Genomic DNA, 10,588 nt, shown 5'->3' with positions numbered 1-10,588 from the left:
CCTGTGGATCCCGGGCGGATAGAGCCTTAAGGCGGCAGTGGACTCCCACGGCGTGATACGCGGCGGCTGAGTGAGAGACAGCCGTAGGTGTGCTTCAGTGTTGGAGAAGCAGGCTCAGTTGCAGGGAGTAAATCTGAGCAGCCCGCGCTGCCTGTGGAACCTGGTGGTTAGAGACTCAAAGCGGCAGGCTCTCGCTGATACCTGTCACCCGGCTGTCTGTGAGAGAGGCAGTTACGGGTTGTCGGTGTGGGCGAGCTGTGTAAGCCTGGATGGTAAAAAACCCTGCACAGCAGTGACAAGACCTCGAGTGAGAGCCGGGGACTAATTACCTACAGGCTACCAACAGGCTACTGAATAAATTGAAAAGGCTGCCTGCATCAGAGGCCGTTCGTCACATCCCAGTGCATACCTGATCCTGATAAACAGCAAGGACAGTAAACTCTACTATAAGAGTGAGTAACAAAATCTTGGTAAATATTTCTGCTGTCTAAAGTGGGCTCTTTGTTAAATCTAAAGGACGGTACAGAGGGTCAGGTTATCCTCCTGGTTGAAAGGTGAAAGCCATGGGCAAAACGGGACAAAACACGGCCGCAGCCAGGCTAGAAAAATTTGCTCGGATACAGACCCAGGGAGGGAGCAGCTCGCAAGTTAATACCCCCATGACGACCCCAGTAAAGGGAGGTAATACCCAGCCCGCGGCAGAAGTCACTTTACAGCAAGTATTAGAAGCTGTGAATAATTGTGAGGCCCGCTTGTTGGAACAGCTTGGTAAAGTCCAGTCGGACATTTCGTTATTGAGAAATGATGCTCAAATAATAAGAGAGAGAGTGTCTGAGGTGGAGAATCGGGTATCTACATTGGAGGACACTGTTACACCCCTTAATGCACAAGTTAAAGCAATGTCGGGCCAAATCTTTGAGATACGCCAGAAATTAACGGACATGGAGGGGAGACTCAGACGCAACAATGTGCGGTTCTTAGGCTTTGATGAGCGGGTGGAGGGCAAGGAACCAGAGAAATTTCTGGAAGGGTGGCTAACCCAAATGTTTGGTAGAGATGCCCTGTCTGCCCAGTTCGCTGTGGAACGTGCCCATCGTATTCCAGGGCGTCAACCAGTGCCGGGGGCCCCGTCCCGAACCTTAATTGCTAAGCTACTCCACCACAAGGACCGGGACAGTATTCTGCGGCTGGCCAGGGACAAGCCTGACTTTATGTACAATGGGAAAAAAATTGCAGCCTTCCCAGACTTTCCTATAGAGGTTCAGCGTGATCGAGCTAAATTTAAGGATGTAAAAAGCAGACTGAGGGACCTGGGCCTGAATTATTCAATGTTGTACCCTTCCAACTTGAGGGTTGTGGTGGATGGCAGCACCAAATTTTTTTCCTCTCCAGGGGACGCGGCCAATTGGCTGGATATGTCATATCCAGGGAGGAAACAAATGCTGGCTAATTGAGTCCTCATTGGGTTACCATACTGTTTGTAAGGCTTAAATTAGGCTTAAGTACGGCTGGTTAAGCACTTGGGGGAACGGTCTCACTTAGGTAGTGAGTGATAGAGGTAAAACAGTGTTGTAATGGCAGCGGGATCATGGGGGGGGGGGGATGCAGCTCTCTCTGGTGGTCATTAGTTAATTGCCCCTAGAAAAGAAGATAGGTTAGGGGGGATTTAGGGGGTTATGTTTATTTGGGGATAAAGGTATGCCTAGGGGAACAGGTTATACAGGGAGGGGGAGGGGGGTGGGGTGTGTTGTTTGTAATTGTTGGTTTGTGAGTATGTGTATATATGTGATTTGTACTTGCCTGTTTGTAAGGAAGTGGGTACTTTGGCCTCATCTGGATGTAACATGGAAAAGCCGACTCGGATTTAGGTTGGCAGTTTTTCACCGCCGTAGGATAGAAGAATCTGGTACTGTATGGCAGTCAAAATTTTGACATGGAATGTTAGGGGCATGAATGAAAGAATAAAAAGAGCGCTGGTCTTAAAGCAATGTAAAAATTTGGAGGCGGATGTTATCTGTCTCCAAGAAACTCATTTGACTGGTGATAAGATGCTATCTTTAAAACGTCCATGGATAGGACATGCATATCATGCCCCATTTTCATCTATGTCTAGAGGAGTTTCGATGCTGATAAAAAAATCTTTGGTGTTTGAGCCCGGAGAGTGTAAGATTGATCCTGGGGGCAGATATATTTTCTTGGAGTGCTGTGTTAATCATACAAGAATGTGCCTTTTTACAGTATATATCCCCCCCCCGTTCTCATATGAGGTCATCAAGGCAGCGGTTGAGTTTTCAGCCAGGTTTCCAGATAGCCAGCTGGTTTGTCTAGGGGACTTTAACAAAGTCTTGGATCCATGCGTAGACAGGTGGAAATCGTCCGGGGTAGTGGCTAAGGAAGGTAACAAATTTCAGGAATTTGTGAGAGAGATTGGATGGTGGGATCCCTGGCGGCTAAAATATCCTGATTTACAACAATTCTCTTGTTACTCATCTTCGCATAAGGTATTTTCTAGGATTGATTTAATATTGGTTTCTGAAGGGCTCCTTAATAAGATTTCCCGGATCGAGTACAAATCCCAAGGAATTTCGGACCATTTTCCGGTGTTGATGCAGCTGGAGTTAGAGGGGGAGGAGGGCTTTAAGTACTGGAAATTGCAGCCATTTTGGTTGGCCCAAATGGGGGAGAAGGAGGAGTTGGGAGGAATAATGGTGGAGTTCTTTGATGAGAACCTTGGTTCCTCTCAGGGAACTACTGTATGGGATACATTTAAGGCTTTTTTAAGAGGGGTGTTGATTAAAAAAATTGCTTTCCTAAAGAAAAAACATCGGGCCAGGGCCATCGAGCTAGAGACTAGTATGGGCAACCTCGAGAACATTTTTTTGAAGAACAATTTAGATAAAGATAGGATAGCTTGGCAGGAGGCCCAAAAATTATGGGTAGATTATCTACAGGACATTACCTGCCGTAGATTAACCTTGGGAGACCACCGGTGGTTTTCCAGTGTTGATAGGGCAGGGAAATGGCTAGCCCTTCTGGCAAAGCATGACCGTGCATCTAACATCATACCAAAAATTAGAGTCGAGTCGGGGGAAATGGTGAGTGAGACCCCTAGGATAGTATCCGCCTTTGTAACATATTTCAGTAATGTTTACCAATCCGATTTGACTAAGGGAAAAGATGAAATCAAGGATTATCTTGACTCAATTGCCCTGCCCCGCTTATCCCCAGAACTAAAAGAATATCTAGACGCTCCTTTCGAGTTAGTGGAGGTAGTAGAGGCCATAAGAACTATGCCAGTTAACAAAGCTCCAGGGCTGGACGGGCTCCCCGGGGAGATATATCAGAAATATGTGGAGGTGTTGGGCCCACAGCTGTTGGCCCTATTCCAGGAGATGGTGAAGGAGGAGAAATTTCCTCCCTCAATGTCTGCAGCTTCGTTAATAATGATCCCCAAAAGTGGAAAGGATCCTTCTCAGGTTGGATCGTATAGGCCAATTTCCCTAATATCGTCAGATGCCAAGATTTTTGCTAAGGTGTTAGCGAACCGCTTAAATAAAGCGATCAACAGCATTGTGCACCCCGATCAAACGGGTTTTAGGGCAGGAAAATCGACGGCGATCAACCTGAGAAGGGTTTTTTCCTACATACAAATTACGGAAGTCAGTAAAATCAAGGCAGCGTTGGTATCTATTGATGCCAACAAAGCCTTTGACTCGATCGAGTGGGAATTTCTCTGGGGGGTCCTAAGGGCGTTTGGTTTCGGAGAGGGCTTTGTAAAGTGGGTATCACTAATTTATCAAAAACCGGAGGCCAGGATATCAATTAATGGGTTTACATCCCCTCTGTTTCCGCTTTATAGGGGTACCAGACAGGGTTGTCCGTTGTCCCCCCTGCTCTTCGCGGTAGCAGTGGAACCACTGGCGTGTGTATTGAGAAAACTACTAGGCGAGGGGGTGACAGGGCATAGGACAAATATGGTCTCACTATACGCAGACGATTTATTAGTAGGGGTAACTAATCCAGAGAGAGATATTCCGAGAATTATTGCACAATTGAGTGAATTTGGGGACTTTTCGGGAATAAAGATTAATTGGGAAAAGTCGAGTCTGATGTATTTAGGGAATAACAACATGTGTTGCTTAGCGGGGATGCCACTACAGCCAACTGACAAGTTTAGATATTTAGGAATATGTGTCTCAAAGAATTCAAAGGACTTTATTCGGGATAATCTTATACCGTTAATTAAAGACATTAAGAGTAAGTGCCGAACGTGGATAAAACTTCCCATCTCCCAATTAGGCAGGGTTAATCTTATAAAAATGTCCGTGCTCCCTAGGCTTTTATATGTTTTCCAACAGTCACCGGTTTACATAAAAGATGAATATTTCAAGGAAATTAATAGCATTCTCTCTTCTTTTATTTGGCGAAATAAGCGCCCAAGAATAAAAATGGATACATTGTGTAGAGATAGGGATAAAGGGGGACTGGCAGTTCCAAATATGAAGGTGTATTATATGGCGTCCCAGCTGACACATGTATGTTCATGGATTCGGGAAAGCGAAGTGACGGCAGAGTTGGGCAAGATGATAGAATCTGTCGAGCCAGACCTTTCCCCTCTCCAGAGATTGCTAACAGGAGATCTACGAGGCAATTTGCCTCCTATTATAACTCAAGCAGTTAAAATTTGGAAATGGGTGAGCAGAACAACTAAATATGAGGGCTTAGACCCGGATGCTTCCATTTTCTCGCTGGTCGCTCTTAGGGAAATTAAAGCACAACAGGGTGGAGCAGCCTGGGGGAAATATGGGTTAACATCGATTGGCCAATTTTGCCAGGAAGGTAAAATCAGATCCTTTAGAGAGTTACAATTAGAATTTAATATACCCAAACACATGTTTTTTAGATACTTACAGGTTAGAAGCGCTATGCAGCAATATGAGGGGGCGAGTTTGTTAGTAATTGTGGAATCGCCCTGTAAGAAATTTATAAAGCAACTGAACGGGGGGAAGCGATTGTCTAAACTGTATAGATTTCTGCAATCCTACAGACAGAGTGAGGAGTTGTTACAGTTAAAAGATAACTGGGTCGAGGATATTCCACAAGTTGCCCAACTTGAGTGGCGGGAGGTGCTGTCAGCCCCGAGTGATGCCACCACATCAATACGCATCCAGCAGGTGCAATTCAATATTTTACACAGAAGTTATATAACACCGTTGAGGCTGAAAAAGTTTGAGCTCCCACTCTGATAGATGCCCGAAGTGTAGGGTTGAATTGGGTTCCTTCTGGCATCTTTTATGGGACTGCAAAGTCCTGAAAGTTTTTTGGGACGAGATTGTTAACATATTGGTGTGTGTGGGAGTTCCTCGTAGGGCCCTCACATCATCCAATCTGATACTGGGAGTCTGGGAAGAGGGCGTCAACGCAGGCAAATGGAAATATCTGGTTAAGAATGTATCTGCTATAGCAAAGGTCATAGTCGCAAGACAATGGATGGCCCCAACGGGACCAAATATCATGGAATGGTTGAGTCTAGTTAACAGTACTTGTTTGCATGAGAGATACGTGTATGCTTCTAGGGGGGCAACCCCAAAGTTCGATAAGATATGGGGACAGTGGAAAGAGTCGAGTTATTATATATCTTCAGCCAGGAATGATGGATAAAAAAGTTAGCGTGGGTAGTAATAGTGATGTGTGGCACAGTTTTGGAATTTATATCGTTTGGATCTAACATTATTGGGTGTTTTTTTTTATTTATTTTTTTCTCTCACGTAGTAGTTGTATAAAAAGGAAAACACTTATATTTGCAATAGTGTTTGATTGCAATCAGAAAAGGGTAAACTATTTAGTTGCGATTCAGTTGAGTAATAATCGATGCACTACACTATAACTTGCCTCACGAGGGAAGTTAGATATAAAGATGATGATGCACTAGTAGAAGGATAGAGTATTTTTTTTTTTCGTCTTCTCGGCTGCGCTGTTGGGCTCTAAATTACTGTATAGAATAGGTTAAAATGCCGTTCCTTGGTATTAAAGAGGGCAAAAACGGTCCGAGGGCAGGGTCTATAACGGGTTATAGAGAAACTACATACACGTATATAATATTGATTAGGATGGTTCAATGGGTTCATATCTCTCAGGATAATGCGGCAAACTAATGGTCCGAGTGTAATGGGAAATAGCTAGTGCGGAGAAAAGGTGAAAAAGTGATAAGATCATATGCTTCCATAGTTGGATCGGGAATGGGCCAAAGTACTGGTTTATATGAGGGCGGGGCGGGTTGAGGGGGGGGGGGGCGGGGGGGTAAGTGGTTATTATTTTGTATCAATGAATTTGGGGTGTAAATGGACAGGATGTACCCGTATGTATGTATGTTATATGTAATTTTGTCAATGACTTTGTCGTTTTGAAAAAAAAAAGAGAAAATAATTAAATAAAGACTTAATTAAAAAAAAAAAAAATGTGCTCCCCCATTTATCAATAATCTAAGATTAGTCATAGTGCAATGATTCATTCCCTCCTTTTACATACACACAGGTTCCACACTTCGCTAACTTCGTCATTAACAGAATTATGAATTATTGAAACATGAGATTTATTGATGACAGTTTATGCCACTGTCAGATGTGGGACTGTCAAAGTCGAAATACACCTTTACGCATAATTTCCGAACAAACGACTATAAAAGGGAGAAGGGTCCTGCTCGTTAGCTTACACAGTTTGCGATAAAAAGACTCCCAAAACCATTGATGTTACAAATTCATAACATACCATTCACATTTTATGAACTTTATAACATATTGCTAGATATTCCATTATACAGTGGCAGAGGGGATGTGACTGTAGGTTATTGAAACAGTTGTTACCACTAAAAAAAGGACAATAGACAATATGTATCATCCCCCCAGATAGCTACTTGAAAGGGCACAGACACAAACACACTTACACAGGTGCTGTCCAGGTGAGGAGAAACCATGGAGAAAAATCGACCCCAGGAAGAGATCTGAATATCTGTTAAGTATTTTTGGATTGAATTGTGTATCAGGACTCAGGACTTTGGCATACGTATAAAACGGTAGGAGGATGGAATTGAGAGAAAGGAAGTAACTTCAAATGTGTTTAGATAGGATTAAATGAACAGAAAATAATGGAGGTTTTAGCTGTGATTAGAATAGGCCTATGTAAGACAATTGGTGATTAGAATATACTTAAGTGTAGCTGTTATGATTTGTGAGCTAAGACATGCTTTAATTGGTATAACTGATTCAGATACAGTATGTATTCAGGCTTTCAAGTTATATCATTGAATATGATCTTTTGTATTCCATGTGCTCCGGCCTTGGGCCTAGATCAGTGGTTCCCAACCCTGGTCCTCAAGTACCCCCAACAGTGCACGTTTTCCAGGTCACCCGGCAGGTGCACTCATTCAGGCACATTTGAAAAGATCCACAGGTAGAGCTAATTACCTCACTTGTGATTCTGTGTGGAGACCTGCAAAACATGCACTGCTGGGGGTACTTGAGGACCAGGGTTGGGAACCACTGGCCTAGATTATGGCTTTGTTATAGGTAAGATCGGTGTGATGATTGTAGCTGTGTAATCATGAGTAAGCTGGGGCGTGGCTTGGACGAGCGTGTGAGCGGTAGCAGAGGGAAGAAGCTCCGTCCAAAATCCTGGAAAAAATCCTATCTAACGGGACACAGGCATCCCTAATTGGACTGCGCCTGCCCTACCTTCAGTGCTGATTATAGCAGGCTGCTTTGGACACCTGTCGAGAGCCAGGAGCGTCTGCGGTGAGACCTCCGGCTCGCTGGCCGCTACCTACTTGACGCTGCTGCGGGACCAGGCGCCATCTTGGAGGACCCGGCCGAGTGACTTTCCGGCTGTTCTCCCGCCCTCCGTCTCCGCCGATCGCGGTGAGCTGCTGTTGGTCTCTGGTGGGTGGATGGTGGGGCCGCGGCGGGACCTCCAGTCTGATCCCCGCTGTAGGCCTGACTCGATTGTGCTCGTGACCGGGTGCCATTTTGCAGGACCCTGCCTCGTGGAATACCTCACCGGCCAATCCTCTGCTAATCCCTACACTCCTGGTTCACAGAGCTGCACCTGCCTTTGTACCTGCTAAGCCTCCTTTCCTGACGCACTGACTCTATATCTCATACCTCTCTGGTGGCGTGCTAGCCGCTGCCAGCTATTTTACTAAAGTGTTTTGGACTACCTGCTGTGCTGTTACTCTTGCGTCGGGTCACATCTCTTGGGCCATGGGTAGCCCTCTTCAACAGATTCTCTGTGCCATATCCGCCTCGACTCAGAGGCTTCTCAAAATATTTGATGATCCACCGGTGCAGGCTGCTTCTCCAGGTTGTCAGTGTGGTCGGTGCGGTGAGGGAGTTCTGCAGGATATACACCCGACATCTGCCTCTGTAGACCTTAAAACATCAGCTTCTGTCCATGCTCCTTTATTGCCTATGCCTGTGTTCGAAGCTAAATCCTTTTGTTGCTATACTCCTGGACGCTATGATATGGTTTAAATTATTTTCAAAAATACCCCACCACGCTTATTGATTACACCAAACCTGCACAATATGCTCAATGCAAGTGTCGGATGCTCCCTTGCTTATACCTGTGCAAATTGGGCCATTACTGACTTTATGACATTCTCCTTCAGTGATGTGGACCTCAAGCTCCTATTTGACTACTTTTGGGTGTATGATGGAGGGACTACTATTTGTGGGACTATTTGTCTTTGCCTGGCCATACATGCTCTTTATGCTGAGTTTTTTTTAGTGCTCTAATGCTTCTTCTGCAATATGTGACCGCTACATAGTACATGATGCAGAGGGCACTTGTTTAGGCCTAACTATGGCGATTGCCATGTTACTCCTGTTTGTTAGAGCAACTAACATGCATCTGAAGGTAAACTAGGTATAGTTTTAAATGACCTGCTCAAACTAATTTATTACAACAATATGCCTGTCGCACTATATTTCTATAACTCCTTTGCCCCTGTCGGTCCATACGGCAAGTATTCTTCAGTTGGGTGGGGGTTGGGTGGGATGGGAGGAATAGACTAGGTTTTGGTATAAGTTAGCTAAAAATGTGCTATTAATATTCTGTCTTTGTGATTTTTATTAGATTTTGGCTAAGACCACTAGTTTATCTCCTTCTATAGTTTAATAGGTTCTCCCTCCGACATGACTCAAAAAGTTAACAATCTAGAAGGTTTATTTTGGGCATATCCTTCATATGATATCCTGGGGGGGAGGGGAGAGCCTGCTTAGATTAGCATAGTTTAGGGGGAATAAGATTGGAGAGATCCAAGTACGCCTGAGTTGGGGGTGGGTTGTACAGGGTGGGGGGTTATCTGGAAGGTTTATTTTGGGCAACTTTTTGGGATAATTTGTTTTCGGGGTTAGTTTCTTATGATAGACCTCACTATTTTTTTGTCCTAGGATTCGATGTGTTGCTATCTTTTTTCGTGTATACCAATACTTGCTAAGTACGCTTTGATACACGGACGATATCTGTTTCTGTACCTAATGTATATGAGATCCATCCGGTCTGAATGGCACCTTCCGCTGGGTGGATTGTTGGTTTTCCGCTGTAGAAATATCCGTAACTGTACCAATTGTCATTTCAATTTGTGTATTATTACAATGTGCTGGATGGTTTTGCATTGATTGCTTTTGGCAAGTCTACCTTACTGTTTGCTTGTTTTTAAATGTAAAAACTAATAAAAAAATACTGAAAAAAAAATCATGAGTAAGCTACCCTGTGATTGTATGCAGCAGTTACAAATATAGGGAGCTTTGTATTATAGCATAATATCTAAGGCCATGATTGTATAATGCCAGGTAGAGGTGAATTACAGTGGATTGCATTGTAGCTCAATACAGAGAAATATGTTGTAGGTTTAACATGGCTACTGCTTGAGAAATATGCAGCTGTATAGCTGATTTGTGATTGTGCGATAATGCCAGTTAGTGTTGATTTTATGTTTAAATTGTGGTGCAATAGTTAGCTTATACCAGAAACACGAATGTGCGTTTGGGACAAAGCAGTGTAATATACAGTGGTTTGATGCTTGTATGTTGCAGCCTGTAGTACAGTGTTATCATATATTGTTATTATGTGCTGTAGAATAGCTTTGCATACAAGGTCAGTGTGATATGGTTTCATTATGCAACCTCAAGATGGAGACTGGCCTATAGTCTTTGTGAACACAGGCTGCATGGTGCCCTTTTTAGCTGATCCCAAAATGTCCGACACCATATTGCAAGATGGCTGCCATCCTGAAGACACACACACGCTGAATGTATGCTAAAGTATGACTTACATTCCAATACAAGCATCCAGAATTAACAATGTAATAACTAATATTGTTTTATCATACAAAATTTTAACTCATTAATGTGGTGTTATTAACCCCTTGAGTGGTGGGTTTTCCTGGGGCAGGACAAACCTACCAGGGCAGGTTTGTCCTGCCCCAGCAAAATCCACCACAGGACATTGGAAGGCTCCCCCCCCCCCTCACCTCCGCTTCCCTGCCCCCGCTGCCCTAGCCGCCAGTCAGCAGTGACGTCGGTGGCAGGCT

This window comes from Crinia signifera, chromosome 3 (genome assembly GCF_055691185.1).
Source record: "Crinia signifera chromosome 3, ASM5569118v1, whole genome shotgun sequence".
NCBI classification, from domain to species: Eukaryota; Metazoa; Chordata; class Amphibia; order Anura; family Myobatrachidae; genus Crinia; species Crinia signifera.
Note: the sequence above shows the minus strand (reverse complement) of the source record.